The sequence below is a fragment of the Camarhynchus parvulus genome, chromosome 1A (assembly GCF_901933205.1).
Source record: "Camarhynchus parvulus chromosome 1A, STF_HiC, whole genome shotgun sequence".
Classification (NCBI taxonomy): domain Eukaryota; kingdom Metazoa; phylum Chordata; class Aves; order Passeriformes; family Thraupidae; genus Camarhynchus; species Camarhynchus parvulus.
The window spans coordinates 7,406,244-7,421,295 of record NC_044586.1 but is presented as its reverse complement, the minus strand read 5'-3'; the positions used below and the strand labels follow the sequence as shown (position 1 = coordinate 7,421,295).

The 15,052-nt window shown below is 39.6% G+C and overlaps 1 protein-coding gene across 13 annotated transcripts in view; it reads right to left on the bottom strand.

Moving 5' to 3' along the window:
- The window catches only part of PPARA (peroxisome proliferator activated receptor alpha), a 275,101-nt gene that overhangs the window by 72,934 nt on the left and 187,115 nt on the right, over positions 1-15,052 (bottom strand). For 12 of the 13 annotated variants that reach the window (XM_030960338.1, XM_030960342.1, XM_030960340.1 and 9 more), the window contains one exon: positions 1,692-1,768. The gene's annotated coding sequence lies outside the window, so the exon portion shown is untranslated. The remainder of the gene's footprint in view (positions 1-1,691; positions 1,769-15,052) is intronic. The other variant, XM_030960344.1, reaches the window with a different exon arrangement.

Genomic DNA, 15,052 nt, shown 5'->3' with positions numbered 1-15,052 from the left:
CCATCAAAATTTAATAGCCACTTTCTATAATTAAAGCATATTAACTCTTGGTTTCACCTATGCTAAGGTTTATCTTTCTCCTCCTTTTAAAATTCTAATGATATTAAAAATACAACACCTTTCTACAGCATGACTCAGAGTTGCATAATATTTCTTTCTTCAGCTCATGGGAAAGGAAAAGAGATACAAACAAAGGCAGAAGAATTCTCTATCCAAGTCTACAGCTTTATACTGAATCCTGAGTGTCAAACCAATAGGGCTTTTAAGAAAAATGTCAACAACTGTAACAGTTACATAAGACATAGTTAGAAAAATACTTTGCAAGGAAAAATGACAGTTTCTGTCACTTGAGAAGATGATTTATACTTCAGCTTTAGAATGCAAGCATGTGACCTGACATTTACTAAAGAAATCAAAGAAATGTTGAGCAAGATTACAAAAGGCAAAGCACTGATTGCCCTCTACCAGCAGCTTCTCTCTGTACTACAGAAAGATCTGCATAGTCTTCCTCTCAACATTAGGCAAAAAAATAGAAAGGGAGGTCACAACAACAGCTCTCCCTGTTGTCACTTTGTGTTGACTTGCTCCAGTTCTGAAGGCCATCTGGTGCTGTTTGTGCTGCCTTTGTGCCTTGTGTCTCATGTTGTTCTTTATCGACAAGAAGGATTCACAGGTCACATCAGCTGTGATTTAAGTTTCTTTGCAACAGAATTTGATGGTTGAAACTGTGCATAAAGAGTGTACAGCTGCGGATAACAGAACATGGTGAAAAGGACACCAGGTGCAGGGGTGCCCAAGTAGGAAGGACAGCAGGTCAGGTGAGCTGGGCTTCCTTACTGGTTCTATTACACACTTCCTGCAGGACTTGAAGTGGTTACCCTTGGGGCTCAGTTTTATCACTTGTTAAATGGAGATCATAATTCCCTATCTCACAGTGATACTGTGAGGCTTATTCATTAATGGGTTCAACTCAGTGCTGGGCAGATGGTCAATACAAATTTTATGCATCATTGAAGTAACATTTAACCTCAGGACTTAAGTGGCATATAGCCTTGTGCTGGTCTCTGAGCAGTCACTGGATAAATATTAAGCATTCAGTTTACAGAAAATATTTGAGAGGCATGAGTTGTTAGTACTGCTGATTTTGCATCCCTTAAGTTACAAATTTTCAGGATGAAAAATGTAAAAGGACACATTATTCAAATGCAGTGCAAACCAGGTTCTAAGTGCATCTCCTTGTGATGGTAATAAATGAGGAAGAGAAAATGGTAACACTGCTGAACCAAGCATACAGTGATTTAAATGAGTCCATGAAACAAGCACTTTAAGTCTCAGGAATGACCACTGATAATATCTGGAGGGATTTCAATTTTACTGTTGGGAGAAGAGCTGTTTTTACTGGCCTCAGCCAAAAAACCAATTCATTGAATGTGATTGCCATTTACCTGCAGAAACACAGCTACAATTCAGCATAGTAATGAGTTTAAAGGTGCATCTCAAAGATATTTATAACCAAATAAATATTTGCTTTGTTAGTGTGGTAAGCACACAGAAGAAAAAAAGTACTTTTCTGAACATCTTTTTCAATGTTTCTGAGGACTATTTTTAAACTTTATTGCCACAAGTAATGTACCATGAAGGCCTAAGCACCAGCAAGAAATGAATCTCCAGTGTGATTACTATGCATATACCTTGTAATTTCCTCTGCAGAGATGACCAATCTTCACTTCTTTAGTTTTTAACTTGGTTCCCCAGTAAGTCATTCTTTCTGTGTCAAAAGAGAGAGAAAGAAAAAAAAATTGTGTCATCCTTATGATGGAAAAGGAGAGGAACAGACACACAGATATTAAATACAGCCTTCCAAAGCCTTTTCTACAGGTGAGGATTCTGTTTCAGAAGAAGGCCAGTGTCCCAAAACTTATTTTGGAAGCCTTAATTGAGGGTAAGTAGGGCATGAATGGCACTTTGTGGAGGGATGACTTTACCCTCAGGGAAGCACTATGACAAGTTCCTGAGACCAGTCAATTTAACAGCTGCAAACCTTGAAAGCTTTGAGTAAAAAAAGTTTCCTCTACTTTCATAGCCAAGTGAGTTTAAAGAAAAGTTACCAGATAAAAATATTTCAACCTTTACCCCAAAATATCATCCTTGTTTTCAGACCTTTAAAATTACTATACCAATCACCATTAGAAAGATTAATTGTGGTCAGATTAATTGACCAATCATGGATATCAATACATCAGGTATAAATCACTCCTAAAATGTAGCATTCAGCAGTTTAGTCTCAGTAGCCAGGGACACTAACATTTTTGATAATGCATTTGTGTCAGTAATATCTTCACTTGTAATCATAGTCAAGTACAGAAATGACTATCTCATATAAAAATAAATACAGTATGGTGAAAAAAAATTCCTGGTTTCTTGCATTGTGATGGTGATAGAACTATGGGGAACCTAAAAAAACACTCCCTCATGTCCCCACTATGAGCAGAGGAGAGGAGCTGAGATTCACAGATCCCCTCAGCGTGGATTAGGGTGAGATAACACTCAAAGACCATAATAACACTCAAAGGCCATAATAACACTCAAAGGCCATAATAAGCAACTCCAATGGCACAAATATTATAAAATGGTGACCCCGTCACAACTGGATCCACATAAGCTATGCAGAAACACCAAATTTCGTGGAACAAGTATTCAGTAAACATTAGCCCTCTCAACAATTATATCCACTTAAACTGTGCAGGAACACTACCTGTAAGGGAACAAATATTCAGGAAATGTTAACCCTCTCACAAGTGAGACTGATCCTGAAATGGGCTCAAGGGCATGGTACTGGTAACACCAAGGTTGTGGGTTCCATCCCTGTCCCACCTCTGGAAGTCTCCCTTAGGGTGCTGGCTGAACTCACAGTGCAGTTACCTGGGCCTCATCCCTTGCACACTGCACATAAATTACTCTGGGTCATCCCAAAGAAGTGATGGTGGGATTGTTCTCTCTCTCATCACATCACATGCTAAATCTATTCACTTCTTACTGCTTCTACTTTTTTATCTCCAGCTAATTCTGCTGCTGTTTTATTAAGAAATGTTACTTTTCTCCACAAAAGCCTTAAAATTTGTACACATGTAACAGTCCATTCCAAGTCAATCTTCTTGGGATACTGCTTTCTTTCCTCCAACAAAAGACACCTCCCATTTTGGCATTTCTCTCTGTCTGACCACCGTAATATCCACGTGATTCACAACTCCTTGTGAATGTTATCCCCCAACCTCACAGGAGAAAAAAATACTGCCTTTGTTTACAGAACAGAAAGGCAGAGACAGAGAGAGGATACAGCTCACTTTTACTGTCCCAGTTAAGGTGATAGGATCATACAGAGCTTCCAGATACAGACAGGGTCCTTCAGAGAGAAATCTGCAGTACATCTCTAACATACATATCCTGAATCAACCCCCTAGGAGCCTCTTTTTTCTCTCTCCATAGCAGCAGCTTAGGAATAACAATTACCTACACATGCACCTAAATTAGATGTAAATGCAAGTGAATATTCTCTTCACTGCCAAGCCTGAGAGCAAAGTCCTATAAAGACTTAAGCATTCTAAAAATTAGGGTTGGGTTACCCACTGTGAGATGATACCTGGCTTTGGAATGAAAGGCAGTAAGGCATCAGAGTTCCCCACACCATCTACAAAGAGAGGTAACAGTCTGGTTTATCTTTCTCAAAGCCACGACCTTGGCACTGCTCTGTTTTGCTTTAGTGGTCAGAGACCACCTCCTCCTCCTCTTCCTCAGCTCTGTAGGTGATGTAAAGCTCTGCTCTCTATTTAACTCACTCTGAAATGTGCCAGTACATCTGTGTACCATTCTGAACAGCTGAAAGAATTTATTTTAAATTGTCATTTGGTTTATTAATAAAGAAGAAAAATGCATGTGTATATTTTTCCTTAAAATAGAATATAGGTACTGTACAAAAATGTACACTAAAATAATCTTCAGTCTCAGTCAGACATCTGGCCAATGGGAACCTACAGGCAGAAAAAAGTCCAGACACAAGATGGGATAGAAATGGTACAGATAAAGAAACTCTTCAAACTTGACAGTCTTAAGACTGTATAAAGAGCATGTGTTGGTACAGTGCCACACAGAGATTTTATAGACATGGCTTTCAGACTATTCCATTATAACAGTAGGCTACAATCCTGCAGATGTTTGGACATGAAAGACGTGATTCAGTCATGTCAGTGTTTTCATGACTGGGTCTTATTAAACTTCTTCTCCAGAGAGTTAATAAGAAAGCCCTCTCTCTTAGATTGGCTATAGAAGAGCAACAGTTGCCAGATATATTTCTGTTGAAACATGAGAATTCACAACAAGAAACATCATATTAAACTTTCATCCTGAAATGCACAATGCCTGTGCTCCAGGGCCTTCAAGGGCTTGCTGAAATATGGAACTCAAATTAAATATATGTTTATGTATGATTCTGAAAGGGGGCATTACTGAACATCAGGGATATTGTTCCCAAACAACAAACATGATCTTCTTTAGCAAGAACTGTATTTGAATGTTATGAGTTAAAGCAGAAAGAGGTGAATAGCAGGAAAATGTTAACTATGTTCTTCGAGGCAGCCAAGTGACCCAGTCTGAGAGTCAGAGAACTAATGAAAATGCTGGTCTAGAAAAGAGGGTGGAATTTCCTTTGTAGTTAATATTTACACACCAAGACAGTTAAGCTTAAGTCTACATATAGTTTTGGCCCAGAACCACCAGAGCTGGTGTTTCCTCACCAATACAGTGCACCAAAAAAGGGCACTAATGGTAACCTGAGCCATTAATGGCTGACACTGGAAATCAAATGTTGGTTCAGCTTAACCTGTATGAACTTTTGAAGGCCAATGGCATAAGCCATCCTTTACCATGGCAGGCTGCAACAGAACAGGATTGCTGCTTTAACTCATGATTATTGAAACAATACTCTTACACATCATGACGGTAGTGCAGTATTGAGCACCACATGTACAACTGTGTCTGCTAAAATGGAAACTCCCCAGTTTAGTGGAGAGCAATGCAAGATGTTTCCTTTGTGGGAAGAAAGGAGAAATTATCCTTCTGATTGATTAACCCCCCATCCCAACAACATGACTGACTGGAACCCCACTGAAGTAGGATCTCCATGAAATAGCACCACTGGTCCTGTTTTAGGAAAGTGTTGGCTATTAACCTTTTCTGGAATACTTAATCTTTGCAAAAGACATTAGAGGTGTAATAACTACAGTTATTTTCTGTCCCCATAAGCTCTACAGCCTGACTGCAATTTTATTAAAACACTTTTGTGCAAAATGCAAATTTTTGTGACGTGATGCCACTTCAATTAACAACAAAAAATAACTTCTACAATCCAAGTGGTCAAAACACAGAGTCACATAATATGCTGAGTAGGAAGGGACCCACAAAGATCATCGAGTCCAACACCTACAATGGCTAAAGAAATGGGGTTTATGCCAAAATAACATAAAAAGAACCAAGACAGATCAAATCCATTATTGAAAGAAGCAGGTTACTAAAGTTATTAAGGGTAAGTTAGTAATTAATTGCATTTGTACATTCTTGTACTGTCACTGAAGATGAATGCCCTTACAAATAGATTATTTGCAAACAGCTGGAACCCCTGGGCTTAGTCCCAACTTGTCTGGTGTTTGTGCTGTGGCTGGTCCCTATGCCCAATATGTGACTGTGGATTCAACCATACAAATCCAGGCTTTTGCCTAAGAATTCTCTGACCTGTTGCACCTACAGTCCAGGGGAATTTTCCATGAGTTCATCAACCACAACAATTCTGCCTATTTATTCCATATGCTTAGCACTTGTATTTTTTCCATAAGCGCAGATTAATAATCACTGATGGAAACAACACAGGAGGCCAGAAAGACCCTTCTGTGGCCCAGAATTGTTCTTAGGATTTTTAACTGAGGAGACTGTTTCTCTCCAAGTTTTGTTTAACACACATGCATATTGAAACTGCCACATGCTTCTCAGGCTACAATTCACAATCAAATGCTGCAACTGGGTATGGGTAGGAAGTACACTACTGCAGACAGAGGAGAGCTGAAACTGAAGCAGAGCTAATGAAGCTCCTTCAGAGCCTCTGATTCACTGCAGCTCACTGCCACTAGAACTGCAGCCTCCTCTTAACCATCAATACCCAGTACTAGGATTCATACCTTACCAGAAATTTCCATGGAAAACTTCAAGAAACAAAACCAAAATGCAGGCATTATCAATGAGGGCCTGTGAGAACAATGATGAAAACTGTGAATGCACCAGCAGCTGTGCTTGCTTGCAGATATTTCAGTCCACTCACAGTGCAACAGGAGCCACACAGCTAAGGGAAGAGTGTTCCCTGGAAACCACCTGTGTGCAAGTAGGAGCACCTGAGGCTCCTCAGGACCAGCTTGGGGGAACACTATACTTTCCTTAAGAGCTTACTGCTCCTTTACACAAAATATGGTATGGGCTAAAAGTACTGGCAGGCAGTTCCCAATGTGTTTGTCAGGAAAACCAAGCGAGGTGGCCAGAAAATATATGGCTTACTGGATATGTGAAGTTTTTGTGCCTCTGCTGAATCAGCAGTTGTGTCTGATAACGGTTTTGATCCTTTGTTTTTTGTCTTTAACAAGGAAGATGTGTAGCTCTTGACATAAACTATATTGTAGAATGTGCTGAACAAATATTTCATCAAAGGGGAGAAGTTTATCTTAGAGTCATTTTGCTGCCAAATGATTTATTAGAACTCAGAGCCAAAACAGGTACAAGCCCTAAGGAAGTGCTGTATCTTTCTAATAATTCAACTCTAAGAAGAGTTAAACTCTGCATACAGGAGGGCTGGGGTTTGCTAGGAAGCAAAACAAATAAAGATTTCCTACACATGTGTCAATGCAATTCTCTGCATCAATACCTGAAAAAGGAGCAGGCATTAAAGAAATGCACACTTAAAGCCATGACTAATGAGGATACTTGTGTATGACAAAGTCTGGATTAGCCAGTGAATCTTGCAGACAATCTAAGTTGAAAGCTAGCATTTGGCAAGGTCCACTGACATCTGCCACCACTTTCTTTAGGCTCCTGCATTCCCCGAAGGTACCGCCTGGGAGCTGCCCTGCAGTTCCACAGCAACTGCAGACAGCAGGGAATGCAGACAGCCATGCAAGGGGTTTAAAATAGGAAACACAGGCTCTGTGCTGGGGCTGCTACAACAGGTGGATATGTATATCGGGAGCTCATATTAATGAGGCTTCTGTTACACATGTTGGGGGTGGCCGGCAGCCTTTTCAGAAGTAGATGGGTATTTTGGTTAAAGTCAGACAGAGTAACCTCGTAGTAACCTCCAGGCTGGCTCACAGCCACAGGGAGGACTCTGAAGGACTGTCCCTTGGTGCTGCATTGATTAGATTTCTTCCCATAATACACCCAGTGTTTTTGCTCAGTAAACCTTACTAACAACTGAATCAAGAATAAAGACTGAGAGGGGAAATAAAAGCCAACCTCCATGTGAAAATGGGCCATAAAATGAACAAGGTTCTCAGCATCAAGTAATTCTGTCTGCTCTGGCCAGAAAGTCAGAGCCTGTACAATACATATGCAAGCAAGTACAAGAAGAAAAAAAACCTATCCACCCAGCCAACCAAACCAAAGCAAAACCAAAATCAACCCCCCAAAAAACCACAAAAAAACTCCCAAAACCTGAAACAAGCAAAACCTCCCCAAACCCAAAACAATCCCAAATAAACACCCCCCATAGTTTATACAGCAAGTCAAATATTGAAAGATATAACACTTAAGAAATCTAAAAGCTTAACTCTCCCCCCCTACATTTAACTACTACCTTGTATTTTAAATATTTTCCTTCTATTTCCATATATTATACATGCATAAATTTTGGATACCAGTTCTGTTGGCCAACACAAATCTTCTCTAATCTTTTATTCTGCTGTGGAAGTGCTAATATACAAGTATCCTAATTTCTATGTCTTGCAGCATCAACAGTGCACAGAAAGCACCTTTACAAAAGCAAACAAAAAAGCCACACACTCTTGAACAAAATGTGGATGATAAGCTGGGACATACCAAGTCTACAGGGTAGTAATTTATCCTCTAAGAACATATGGGGGTATGATAATCCCAGAACACATTGTAATCTAGATATTTGATATGGAGAGTAATATTGTTGTGGATCACCAATATTTTTTGCTAGAATGATCCTTAGTTGCTGTAAAGGAAACCAAACCCTGAATCATTTTCATCAGAAAGACAACTGTAACACTGAACATTCCAAATGAACAGCCCTATCTATCAATAATGAATCATCTAGGCTCTGAATAACAATTACAACATTCATGTACTTGGTAATTCATGTGAGAAAAACTATGATCTTTCTAACATAAACATAACCTACTACCAAGTATTAGAACTGAAAGGATGAACAGGATTGTCATGATTTCAGCTATCCACACTGCATGGTAACTGATGAAGTAAGCAGACTAAGTATTTTGCAACACCTAGAATAAGACAGGAACATAATACCTAGGGCTGCTTTAATAAGGCATATGGGAATACACAAATAACTCATTTCTATCTTCTCTAATAACACCCAGGAAGGGCTGTCCCCCAAAATCATCAATCTAGATATGAAGACAAGTATGGTGTGCAATATAATTTTTAAAGGTCTATAGCTGTAGCAGGATACCAGACTAAACCTTAAGTAGATCTATTCATGTTATCACAACTGCAACCTAATAAATTAGAAGCTAAAAAACCCTTCTTGCTAGGTGAAAACAAGTGTCTAATATCAAAGGGAAACTATGGTAAGGACCTTAAAATACTGTCATTTGCTCGAGGTTTTCTCCCTGAGATCTTTTAAATGAATGACTCTGGTAAAGTAATGTCAAGAAGCAATAATCAGACACAAAATAGCCAAGTAAAAAGTCAGTACCACAAGAAGCCTAAGAGAGCTGACGCTAAATGTTAGCAAGCATTTTTGCTTCTGGAAACATGGGCACTGCAAGGTTTACAATTCTGTTTAAAAAGCTGGTATGACAACTTCTGAACCTTTGCTGTGAACTATGGTAAAGGAATGAGAGCTGTCACTCATCTGGCACTAGCTTGTATTCCTACTGCCTTGAAGGTATCCAAACACTGGGCAAAATAAGAGCTTGTGAACTACTTGCAAAAACTTGCAATCTATGTTCAGAGGAGAAAGGTCTTACTTCAAAATAATAAAATAAATCAATAAGAAAAAAGAATCTCAAGAACTTACTGAAAGAATATGAGATTTTTCATGGAGGTTGTTAATGTGTTTTGGAGCTTAAAACAACTCTGTTGTGTATATATATCTATATGGTATATTTTGCACAAATGGTTCTTCAAATATTGAAATACAACTGAAGTTTTTTTCAGTGCCATGTCCTTCCTATATCCAACATCTCCTTTTCAGAAAAGGGTGAGAAGAGAATCAGACATTTGGTAATTCCCTGCTGTGGCACTCTGTCCTTGACCACTCAAGCAATGCATGGAACAGCAGGATGAATTCACCATACACTAACCACAAACCCTGTAAGAGGATCTTTGATTTGTGCCATATAAGCATAGTGAACTAAACCCATATATAATTATAGATATATCTGACATAAAAATGTGCAATAATTTACAAAAGCATGTGTATAAACATCAAAATGAAACACGTAATGGGGGGAGACCTATTGGGTCAGACAAACACAAAATACAAGCCCTCTCTACTGCTACGTCAAAAAAAAAAAATCCTTTTAGATACCGCCTAAGATATCAATGCAAATGATTTAAAGAAGTCTTGGCTTAAATATCCTGATTTCTGGGACAGCTGTCCCCAGGAAGGATGCACTCACATCTGCAAATCACAAATTACAGTATTGCTGCTATGAATGCATAAGGTTAGGAAGGACTATCATAAGTTGCCTTGTATTTTCAAGGCAGTTATTTTGAATTATTGGAAAAACACTTATTAATCCCCTAAGGAAGCCAGATTTCAGACACCACATAAAAAAAAGCTCTTCTGGAAGAGGAAAGTAAACCTTATTAACTCCTAGTTACACCTTCAGAGAACTGAATAGAAATCCAGATGTCTTAACTCTGTAACCTATGATCTGTGTACAGATCATCTGTGCTTTTGGCTCCAATTTTACCTCAACTAAACTTGCTTTCATTGAGTTATTTTTTGTTATATAAATACCTATTTGTGTAGACTACTGTTGAACTGAAACCAAAAATTTCTTTCAAAAATCTCTTTCAAAATTTCCCCCTTTATTTATCTTGGGGCAACAAGAATGGCTGATAATAATTTTTAACTTCTTGGTCCAATGTAGTGGTCCTACCAGTTTCATGACTGAAAATACTGCTTCTTGCTGATCCTATATAAAAAAGCAAAGCCTTTTATCAATGCAAGACTGAGGGTTGGTCTCAGAAAATAAGCAACCCACAGAAAAATTCACCCTTGAGAAAAGCCATGTGGAAGTGAAAAAGTGAAAATAGAGGTGATGTACAGGTATGTTCTCACTGTAGCTGGTTATTTGCTGGAATATGGTGCTGATACTTTTATATTCAAGTTGTGTTAAAAATCCTCTCAGTTAATAGGCTGTTAACATGTCTGAGTTATGTATTTCACATTTTTATCACCAACAACAGTAACAGATATATTTGAAGCACACTGGAGGAACTTCAAAGTCATTTATAAGCACTAATGATAAGGAAGCATTAATCCTTATTTTGCAGATGAGGAACAGATGTACAAGACTCTCTTGTGCTTTTGTGTGAATCACTGCAGCAGAGGCAGAAACTGAACATGAATTACCTACAACCTCAATCACCTCTACATGAACAGTTTTCTGAAAAAGCATGGTAGACATGGGACACCTTCCTGAGAAGTAAACAGAAAGGAACAATTTTCATTGTAATCCTCTTAAAAGGCAGTACACAACTCCTACCTCAAAACTCAAAAACAAACCCCAAGGACAGAACAGCACATGCTGTATTTTTAGAGAGAACTTTCGTCAGGTGGAGCAGTTTCTCTGTCCCTCCTTGCTCAGTTCACAATGGCAATCCCAGCCTGCTAATCAGTCTTGTTTGGAGGATTTACTCCTTGTTATGTAATTCCAGATATTTCTTGCAGCATTGAGCTTTTACTGTAGTTAGGTAAGAAAAAAGGGAAGAATGACTCTGCAGAAGGGCTTTCAGATGCTTTATTTTTACTGCCACAGACATCATTTTCTGAGGTGTTTGGCACTAAGGGTGTAATGTATTAAAATGATTGATGGATTGCATTTTAAAAATAGAAGCACTGTTCTGATACTGGGATCAACTATTACCATTAGAGTAAGATTTTGCAGAACTCTAAACAGCCTTGAATTTGCACCCTCCTGTGAATGTAAAGTGCCATTGCCCATGTTACACACAGAAACCAGAGCATTTCATAGAGAAACAGAGTAAATGCCACTAACTTTGCTCCTCACACAGCTGGTCCTGCATCCCTAGGATGACAGGAACAACCCCACAGTGTCCCTTCAATTCCTATCACACTTTTTTAGTTTGATTTCAGCATATTTGTAGTCTAGTCTGCTGCCTTTTTTTCCTTGAACAATGTTATGTGCTGATCTATGGGAGAAGCTTAATTACAGCCATTTTGAAGGTTCTTATTTTTAAATATCCTATATTTTCTCAATCAAATCTTGATTATTGAAGGGGCTGCAAGTAATATCTGGAATAAATGGCTGTGCTGGATTTGGCTGGGGTAGAGTTAAATTTCTTCCCAGAAGCTGGCAGTGGCTGTGTTTTGGATTTGTGCTGGAACAGTTCTGATAACACAGGGATGTTTTAGTTATTATTTCGTTTAGGCATGCACAGAGCCGGGGACTTTTCTGCTCCTCTCCCACCTCACCAGTGAGGGCCTGGGGGGCACAAGGCCTTGGGAGGATACCCCAGCTGGCCACAGGGACATCCCAGCCCATAAGGTGTCACTCCTGTATACAAAGCTGGGGGAAGGAGGGAGGGAGAGACATTTGGAGTGATGGTGTTTGTTTTCCCAAGAGACTGTGAGCTGTGATGGAGCCCAGCTCTCCTGGGACGGCTGAGAACCTGCCTGTCCAAGGCAGGAGGGGAATGAATGCCTTGCTTTGCCTTGCTTGTGCACACACTTTTGCTTTATCTTTTGGTCTTTATCTCATCCCCTGAGTTTTCTCACTTTTACTCTTCTCAAACCCATGGCAGGGGAGGGAGCAGGGCTGAGCTGCCACCTGGGGTTAAACCACGACAGTGCCATAATTTGGTGGCCCAGTACGGCGTGAGCAGGTTCTGACTCAAGTCTGGGTGAGAGGCTGCAGCTCCAGGGAGACCCTGCCAGCAGCACATTTGTGCCAATAGAAAAGAACAGTTGATGGCACCTACCCAAGGTCAGCTCCTCAAATCTGGGAGCCTGTTTTCTTCCAGACACTGTAAAAGTCACTTGTTTAAATGCAGCCAGTCGGCAACAATTAAACATCTAAACAAAACATGCAGATTTGGTGCTCCTTTTGAAATCTCCCCTATGCCATGCTGTTTATTTTCCACTTCTCACAGTCTTAATTATCCAACAATCAGGCTACAAAATGGTGCTGGGAGCGAGGCAGACATTTTGTACCACTCACTGAACAGGACAATGGGAATGTGCTGAGGGAAAGGCAGTGACCCAAGGGGACAAAAGGAGCGGGCAGCTCTGTGATGATCCAGCTTTTAAGCAAACCCTTTATCTCATTTTATAGCAAAGTTAAAGCCAAGCAGCACTGAGGAGCCACCTGACAGCATTTGGCCACTGAGCAGGCAAAAATATAGTCCAGGACAGCTCTTTCCCAGCTGTCTGACTGTGGTGAGTGCAGCTCATCACCCATCTGAGCAGACACTCTTTTCTGGGAGCCACATGGACCCAGGACCACCCATTGACACTGCCTCAGTCACTGTAATCTTAACCACATTCTTCCCTTGAAAGTCAAGACACCAATGTTTTCTATTGCAGCCCCAGGAACTTCACAGTCTTCTGCACAGCTCTGAAAGCACTTGCAACATAATCACCAAATGAACATGCAAAGAATGGAGCCTACACCTCCATCTCTGCAAGTGACTTCTAATTCAAATTTCACTGTCTTGTGTGTAAAAGTCAGGGACAGCTAGAGCTGAACAAAGTAACACCAGAGCTGATAAAAGCAAAAAGCACCAAGAATTAATAAGAACATATTTTCTTCAAGTGTGTGTCCACCAGCCTCCTTGTAAAAGTATTAGTACCTGATAAATCCTGAGAAACAAATATGCAAATCTTCAGGAAAAACTGCAAAGCACATGCTACTTATTAAAAATTTAGGTAGCTGCCTAATTACCAGTTTAGAGATTTAGAGATTTCACACTGATTCCTGAGAGGAGAAGAAAACACAAACCACCTAAAAAACAAAAACCAAAACATACAACTTTCTAACACAGAAAAACTACAGAATAAATAAAGAAATGGCTGAGGGGATTTTGCTTACTTTTTTTTAATGACAGAATAAACAAAGCAGCTGTGCTAGTGGTGTACTTGGAAAGGCTGAGAGATGTAAAAAAAAATCCCAACAAACCCTGGAATTATACAATGCAAAAAAATCATCATTATTAATTTTTACGCAGCTCTGATTTTGAGGGACTTGTAATGTAGAAATGAAACCACAAAAAAGGTAAGAGAGGTACATTCCTATACAAAGGCACACTGAATACACAGGATCACACTGAAGCTAGAAGAGTTTAGACCAAAGCATTTCTATTCCCTTTATTCCACTTGTTCTCCAGTGTGATGCTGCTACTTGATATTCAAAGGACCAGGAAGAGGTGACTGAAGGGGCAGGGCTGGCCCTCAAAAGCCAAGGATAGGTGACCCCTCCCAAAGTGCAGGTGGTAGAGTGAACCAGCTACCTGGAAAAGCAGTCAGAAGAAGCATATTTTGAAACTTTATCTCTTGGAAGAAATGGCAGAAAGCCTGACCATGTTAAAAGAAAAATACTCTGAGCCCCCAGGGGCAGCAGGGTAAAATGCTCTCAGAAAAGGGAAGAATTTAGCCTACAGTTGACATACATTTTCCAGTAACCCATCTCTAAAGCCATGGATTTAAAATCAGCCTGGATGACAGCTGTCCTTTGGTTTTGTTACAAACCCTAAAAACTGGAGAAACAATTCTGAGTTTTGTTACAAACTTGAAAGCAGGTCAGAGTTTAGGAAGAAGTTCCCTATAGGTTGTGATCCTTCTGAGTTAAGATAACTCTAATCTGAGCTGGGAGAAAAGAGCTCTGAATTAACACAAGGCTTTACACTGAAGTGTGGGAAACTTGTGGCTTGACAAAACTTCCCTGCAAACTCAGGTGAAGTTCAGTGGGTTCAGTGATATTTCACAAAGACTGTCTGGATGCCTTTGAACTTGAAACTCAAAGTGGAATCCAGCAGCTGCAAACTTAAACACAGCAAGACAAAGATTAGGAAAAAAATGTTTGCATGTGCTCCTGGGAAGAATATACTAAATTTCACCTGCTGACATTGGAAAAGCAGAAGTCTACACACCCTCCAGGAAAGACAATAGGGAGGGGTGGCAGAGGCACATTTGTTATGTTTTTGACTTGCCTAAGAGAGTGGCATGAAGGAAGCAAAATAAAAGTAAAGGCCTGCAAGCAGAAAAAGAGAAAAGTGAGATGAATAAAGATGGGAATAAGGATTAAAAACCAACCCACAAATATTGGGAAAAAGGTTTAGAAACCATACTGAAAATCAGGGAATGGGAATAAAGAGACTAAGTATGTTACTTATGGCACATTTCTTTGACATGCTTTTTTTCTTAAGTGTAGAAAATTTTTTGAGCAGTAAAGAATTTTGATTCTACTATTAAATCCCTAGAGAAAGAGAAAAAAAATTCCTAAATTCTGTCTGCACACTTTTCTTCTCTGGGGTTCCACTTGTTCCACTTCTTTGGTGAATTATT